This window comes from Ixodes scapularis, unplaced genomic scaffold (assembly GCF_016920785.2).
Source record: "Ixodes scapularis isolate PalLabHiFi unplaced genomic scaffold, ASM1692078v2 PGA_scaffold5__190_contigs__length_132052651, whole genome shotgun sequence".
Taxonomy (NCBI): Eukaryota; Metazoa; Arthropoda; class Arachnida; order Ixodida; family Ixodidae; genus Ixodes; species Ixodes scapularis.
In genome coordinates this window covers 97,562,003-97,570,073 of record NW_024609880.1, presented here as the reverse complement: position 1 = coordinate 97,570,073, position 8,071 = coordinate 97,562,003, and positions in this window count along the sequence as shown.

Genomic DNA, 8,071 nt, shown 5'->3' with positions numbered 1-8,071 from the left:
TAAACAAACAAGGTTTGAAATAGGGGTGTCGCGAACTTTTGTCGAACCAGATTTTTTGGTCGAACTTTCGGGGTTCCCCTTCGAACTTTTCACCAGATTCGACCGGTTCGACTTTGTGGACAGTGTGGCCAGACCTTGATACAAACATGTCTAGGTTTGGAGAATTTTTTTTTTTTTTTTATGGGAAGGGTTATTTTATTTTATTTTATTTCTGCAATTAAAAGAAACTAATTCTATTCACTGAAGAAGTTAATAACTTAAATTTTAGTACTGTATTGACTGAAATAGCCGATCAACGCTGCACCTAATTCATCTCTTAGCCATTACCATCCAATCCGAAGCCAACTGGCCAGCCTGTCGCGCATGCGCACACGAGTCGAACCTCAATACAAGGTTCGACGAACTTTCCACTAAAAGTTCGAAAAAGTCGAACCTGGTCGAACTCGACCCGCGGCCGGTTCGCGACACCCCTAGTTTGAAAGCGATCCTCATCTTAATAACCCACTGCGCACTTAATTTACTACATTGGCGTGACTATCAAAATAATCTGCGCTTAAGTGTAACAAAGCTTTCTGGTGGTATTGTAATTATTATAATAATTTATATTTGCACAGATTCATGTACTCACTCAGCAGCGGGCGAGGCTAGATAGGAAGGCGAGGACCCAATATGGCGGCGTGTGCGAACTACAGGGGACTAGAGTCACTAAATAAAAACGCAAGGTATAAATGATTACTTTTATATAGTCACCAGTTTTGTTCCGATAGGTTAAGTATTTGTTTAACAAGAAAAATGGTAAATTCCGCCATCTTGGACGCTGCTGCTTGTCTGGCAACCCTGCTTTCTCCTCTCGACGTTTGCGATTCCCGGAGCAAGAAGAAAGCGAGAAAGGCTACGCCAAGGCGTTCGTTGTTTGCAATGGGAGGCGAGAGGAGGAAATGCGCATGGGGCGACAGAGTTGCAACAGAGCGGGCGTCTGCTCTCGTGCGGGCAACATTGGCGAATATCCTTTCCCAATCTTCTCCCTCAAGCGCCGCTGTTAAAGGGATACTACAACGAAATTTCGGCGCTCATTTTTTGGTCTATACGTGTTCAAAAAAGCAGTATCACATGGAACATACCAATATCTCGTTAAAAAAGTCTCGAAAAGGAATTTTAAAACGAATTAAACGATTAGCAAAGAGCACCTCGTGGATGTCGCTAACGCCTCGTTTGTAATGCTCGTTTAGGAACCTTGACTGCTAGTGACGGAGGTTGTCTCGTCTCCGGCCACGACGAGAGAAGGGGGGAAGGAGGAACTCCCCTCTTCCCGGGAATCCCTATTGTGTGTCGCAGAAGTCGCTATTGTCTTCCTAGAAGATTATAGAAGATTAGCCCGTCCCTCAAAATTCGTACAAAAGCAGCCGCTTCGGCGGCTGGAACGACTAGGCCATCCTCTCGACGTCAGCCTCGCCGTAGCTTTGCTCGTCTTGAGACGACCTACGTCACGATTGCGTTGGATGTCACGTGCTCTAAGCTGGGCCTTCTCCGAGCGATTGCCAGAGTGGGCCGTTTATAACGAAAAATACAGCCACCAGGATCAAAATACAAACGCGCGATTGTCATTTACGGATATTGTGGATGATATTCAACCTATTTTTGAACACGACGGGAATATTTCGAATTTCGTTGAAGTATCCCTTTAAATTGCAAACGCCCTCCAGGATTTGAGTAGTGCCCACTTCACTTGAGCCTACCTACACAGCACTCTGGACAGCTACCGCCATCTATGAGCGACGGCGGCAACCAGAGTGTTGTGTCGACCACGGGTGTCGACATTTGTTTGGTACCGAACGCGATTCTAGGGAAACTAGCCCTTAACAGCCCCGCTGTAAAAAAAAAAAAAAAAAAAAAAAAAAAAACAATTAGAGAGGCTGTGAATATCCAGGCTTGTTTTAAAACATTTAAAAGTTTTTTTTATACGAAAAGCAATTTTGAGGCGTTGTTATTGATTAGAAAGATCACTCACAAAAACTTCTTAGAGGATTCTTTAATAAATAAACCGATTTCAATCGGCATAGATGCGACTAACATAGCCACTCCGTGCTTCGACATAGCGCGTCGTCGGCTCGCATCCTACCAGCTCCGTCACAGGAGGGCGCCCGAGGTGGCGCCACCAAAACGTCTCGTAACCAATAGAAAAAACAAACAAACAAACAAACAAACCAGGCTTCGCCGCTTCGAGAAGGGGAAAACATGACCACCTGCGGACACGGACGATGGCGAAGGAGTCGGAAGGACAGCTGTGATCACGCAGCGGGCGCCCGAGCCGTGAGCTATCCACAGTCGCGACCCCACGACCGCAGCCCCCACCTCGGCACGCGCCAAGGCGACACAAAGGCAGGCGAAGCTACAAATTTACAAGTATTTTCTCGAGGAGAGCAGGCGGCTGTACTCCCTAAAGAGCTCTTGAGGCTCCTCCATGCCCCGTGGAAGTGGGCGTACGCTCCTTCAGCGGAACATGAAAGGAAGTCCATGTCCCTGATGGGTGCTGGAAGTAGATCAGTCGGGTAAAAACATAAAGCAGATTTGACGTTACATGCTTACACAGCGTGAGGTCGGTCTGTGTGGCGACAAATAGGTTCACGCTGAAGATTAGGCCATTGCTCTACAACTTCATGGTGGTGTATATGGGACCCCGTGCATCAAGCAGTAGCGACTACACGAACGCACGACGCTATGATGGTCCATCCGGGTCAAAACAAAACAAACACAACTTTGACGTCAGATGTCCAAACAGCATGACCTTCGTTGACATTGTTACTTGAAATAAGAAAGTTTGCGAATACAGTTTACAGCTGGTTCGGGGGCGTTCAACAAGCACCGCGATACACAAACTTATGCCGGTCCGGTATGATGCGTGGACATCTAAACGGCCTCGGGCGAATATTTTCCAATCTGACCAGTTGGAATTTCAACTGGGACCAACTGGCTCCAATTGGGAATCAGTACGAACAAACGGGGCGTATCCACGTCAGATCATGAAATGATAATCCGGGTCAGGTTGTTTTATGTTTAAGTAAAAAAGATATGTTAAATCCATGTTCTTGAAATGAGTATTCCGCTAAACGCGAACGTCGTAGCTCATTTTCTTCCGGAGATATAAAATTTCGAAACTCAAGGCGTGGAGAGTGCCAAGGTTTCGCTATCGTAATTTGCACAGCCGTCAATTTCACACCGAAACCCGCACGTGGTAATCATTTTCACTAAGTAGTAAAAATAAAAAAAAATAAAATATTATAAAATTATAAAGTAAGTATTTATTTTATAAAAAGGTTTGCGACATGTAAACAGAATATTAAAAAAATTACAATGAAATATTTCTATGCCAAAATGAAATTACGAAACACGTCAATGAACACGTTTTAGAGACGCATTCACAAATTATTTACCAACAAACTACTTCATATAAAACGACGCAAAATTCATAACAATTATCATTTTTAAATGCATTTCACCAATATATAAGAAAATTATGCTTGTTCATTATTGTAGTTATGTTATTAATGCAAAAACGAGGCTTATTTCTGTAAAGGTTGCAAAATTAAACTTCAATATAAAAAAAAAGCCTCACTCTTTATTTTTTTATCCGAAATTTGGATTTAGCAAAATAAGACCGCAGAAGCGTTGAACGGGACTCTACGAACTCCAAGACTTCACTCATACATCGATATCTCAAACGAATGGCCGTATTTTCGGAAAAGAGGGGCGCGATCAAGCGAGGTCTCTGACGTCACGATCCTCCTGGAACAGTTGAGGATGAGGGGAAGCCGCCTCGTTTCTCTCCTCCTCGCTTCGGTTCACCAGCTCGACGGGACGTAGAGAGGAGGAGAGGGAAAGAGAATCGCGACGTCACATGTCTCGACGGCCTCGTCGGCGTGTTCAATCGCGCATTTCTATTTTAGATATGCGGCCATCCGTTAGAGATACCGCTGTATGAGTGGTGTTTTGAGGTTCTGCAGCGTCCCGCCTATCGCTTCAGCCCTTTTTTGTGAGCTCGAAATTTCGTGTTCAGTATCCCTTTAAACTCTTTTTTCGGTTTGCTATCGGAGCGCATCTCTCAGCCCCGGCGGCACCGCGCCCCGCGGAGAGATAGTACAACCAACCTCTGCTGCGTCGCGCGATGACGGCGCAGCAGAGGCTGGTTGCACTATCTCTCCACGGGGCGCGGTGTCGCCCGGGCCGAGATGCGCTCCGGTAGTAAACCGAAACTTAAAAACTCGTCGAATTTGTGCGGTTTTTCAGAAAGCCGTAAAATGCTTCGCGTACCTTTTATCGTTCTGCAATTTGTTGATTTCGTGTTTTTTTGATGATGCTGAACAATTTTCTAATTGAAACCAAGCCCTTAAACACAATATTAAAAAAGTTAATTACGCAAAAATAATTAACAATCTAATTATCCCGGACTTTAATAATTTTCGTATATAGGCCCCTGGTCCAGGACCAAAACGACACAGGCCTTTTTTTTGTTGCGATGAGTAATTTTCGCAGGAGCGATTTGGCCTGAGTTCTCTGAAACACCCTATATATATATATATATATACAGAGAGATAGAGGGAGAGAGAGAGAGAGAGAGTGGTAAACTACACGATGCGACATGAGCCCCCAGACGTCGCCCCCACACATCAGATATACTTTCGGAGCCCCTGTCCATTGGGGCTGACTAACTTAAGGCTGTATACACATACGCACAACACAATTACAATCACGTCTGAGTGGCAAAAAAGAGATGAAACGCCAAGCTTGAATTTTATCGAGGGACTTTAGTGTGCGCCAGCCCACTCGGCCACCGATCACCCGGGCATCACCAGGGTCGAGAATAAAAATCGAAATGATTTAAATCGTGATTTAGATAATTTAAATAAATATTTAAATTGAGCCGACTTGGTTAAGATGATTTAAATCAAATACTTTCTCCCATAAACAACACTGAAAATATTTTATATTTTTTTTTTATTTTCTTTGCGTCTGCTTCCCATGAGCATTTATTTTGCATTTAAAGTGAATGATGAAGCAGGAGCGATTTATATCAGGTAGATGATTAAAGAAAGCACTTCTAGTGATAACGAATTCACTATTTTCTAGCTGAAGCTAAGTAATATAAGTTCGATTTAAATAAAAATATCTGATTTGAATAAAATAAACATGATTTCTTCTTTGTTTAAATCAAGATTTTTTTTCCACCCTGGGCATTATTTAAGTCAGATAGCGTGGCTCACCTTTTTCAAAAGACCGCGCCAATGCCTGTCCGCCATTGCTTGCTCACATATTCTGAGCATGTATTGGACAGGAGGGCTGCGTCTGCGCTCAGGGTGTGTTCGGCTCAGTTCGCCTTGAACACGAGTGTGACGTCAGCGTTCGGCGAGGACTCGGACCCAACCCCGCCCCTCGTGAGCAAGCAGCGGTAACCGCCAATGTTGCTCGATTGACTTTTGAAAAGGGTATTAGTCGACGTGGCGCGCGGACCGGCTGACGCGCGCCCATTGCCACGCCGCCGGCGCCTCCGCTGGATTCTGTGCTCCAGAGTTTTCCGCTCAGAAAAAGGCGTGACACTGATTTCGATCACATTTTACAGCGGAGCTGTTAAGGGCTAGTTTCCCCAGGATCGTGTCGCCCACAAAGAAATGAAGACACCGAACTCTGAACACCTACCGCCATCTATCAGCGACGGCGGCAAGCCACGTATGTGGTTTCTGCCGTCACTCATAGATGGCGGCAGCCTTTCCACTTTGGCTTGCCGACTTGCGGCCTGCCATTACTTTTCATTGTACAGCTCCGATGGTCTTCCTTCTTTACCAGAATGGAAAGGCTGAAAGTTTATTAGTAGGGACATAGACGTCGCACGAGCATAATTTTTCGATTTCTGTGATGCTAAGATCCCGTCACCAAGAGCAGACGATCTAAAAAATTTCTTTAATGCACTTAAAAAAAAAAAAAAATCAAGGTTGGAGTTGTTGGTAACTTGGTTCTCGCCATTCATCTTTACCACGTTTATCTTATTAATTAGGTGAATATAAAGACTTGGTACCAAAATTTGACTAGCCTAGTTAAATTTACACGTGTTGTTCGTAGCTCCGTCAGGCACTGCCATACAAGGAAACAAGTTGCGTACCAGCAGTTCACCTCCAACGGTCGCACTAATTGCATACAATTACATTGCCCAATACTTTCGTACTACGCGGTGAAGTTTTGACGACATGACGTCGAATTCGGATCTGGGACGGGCGCGGGCCTCTTCTGAAAGGTGGCGGACCGGGCCGGGACGGACCGGATGACGTAAAAATTGCTCGGACTCGGGCTGGGCCTGGGCCCGGTTTAAAACCCCTGGGCTGGGCCCGGGCGGGTGGATTACCATGACGCCAGGCACCGGCCGGGCCTGTGCTTCAGGAAGCGGCCCGTGCAGCATAGTAATACTTAGTGCCACTAAATAAGATGCGCTTCAGAGAAACGACACTTGCCCATGTTGTGGCTTAATATCATGATTTCCAGTTATCTGAAGGTAATTTGAAATCACAGGAAACGCTTTTCCGTCCTCCACAAATGTTGAAACAGTTCGCAACAGGGCAAAGTAGCATTACACGAGCTTCCGAACACCGAATCTAATGGCGAATTCCACTGGTCGTTTTGGAACGCGCCGGGATCGACTTTTCTGTAGCGAGCCTATTTCACTGGGCGATCGGGATCGAGACCGACGTGTTTCACGGGTCGTTTTGGATTAGCTCCCTCTCCAGATCTCGATCTGAATCCGAGAAAAGTCGGTCCCACGATTTCGGCGGATTCAACCTGAAGCCAGCCGGGCCAGCCCTCGGCGCACACACGTGACTTCCTTTCTCGTGGGGCATCTCGCCTGATCTCGCCCATCTCGCCTAAGAAGAAGGAGCACGTCGCGGGCTGGGCTCCTAGATTGTCTGGACATCAGGAGAATTCGTAATGGCCGCTTGCTTACCCCTTGGCTTGACAGCCGGTTCGTTTTCCAGGAAGGAGAAGAGAAGGTATTTGCCGCGCTACGGGCATTTCGGCAATCTTTGCTAGAAGCGCCTGAGCCATTCCTGCCGCTCGTGCGTCGAACACCTGTTAGCGCCGCGATTGCGAAAACGTCCTCGAAACGACCGCGGCGTCCGCGGAAAGGGGATTCCCGGGCAGTTGAATGACGGTAAGGCATCCGCCGATTCCGGAGCAGTGGTCATGTTCCACAGGGGATCCGTAAGCGGCGCGACCCCGTTCGGATCGTCTGCTCCAGTCCGGATCTGGTCAACTGATCCCGGCGCGCTCCAAAACGCCCTGTGGAATTCGAAATAACTCTGAGGAAGTCGCACTTTTGAATCATGACGATCGGCAGTTGCGTCTGCTCTGCACAAGCACCAAAATCGCGGCGCCCACAACAATGCCGGGGAACAGAGTGCCGATACTCCAAGCGCAGCTCATTTAGTGGCTCTAGTGATACTGATAAATACAAGCTTCACTGCCGTCTTTACAGTGTGGACGGTGCGTCCATCGCGGTTCTCGGTCCAGGAACAAGTGCCCGAGCTGCCGCTGGCGCGCCGGTCGATGTCCAGTCGGGCTCATGCTTCCTCACCAGAACGAACAAAAAGAGAAGAGAAAAAAGACTACCTCGCGACCACGACCGATTTTGATGCGAACGAACTTGCGCGTGGAAGGCTGTGATATTCGAATGCAGAGCGTCAAGCTGCCGCGAAGCCACCACTGAAGCTATAGCTTCTCTCGGTTGTTTTGTCTAAGAACAGAAGCTTTCTACCTTAGGCACTCTTCGTGAGTATTCTCCACTTTTCTCATCTACAACTGGGAGACTCGTCGCCCGTTGAGGCAGTCCAAGCTCTACGCTCATGCACACAAACCAATTTTTTTGGCCACTTTTCTTTGTTTTAATGAGAAAAAAGTTGAGGATAACTCGTTTCAATGATGGATAAACGCAGTTTATTTCGATTTGGCTCATCAATATTTTATCCCTCTGTTCCGTGCAATACGGGTGTCTCCGCAATGCCGCAGGGGCGCGTCGCACAGGTTGGGTGTC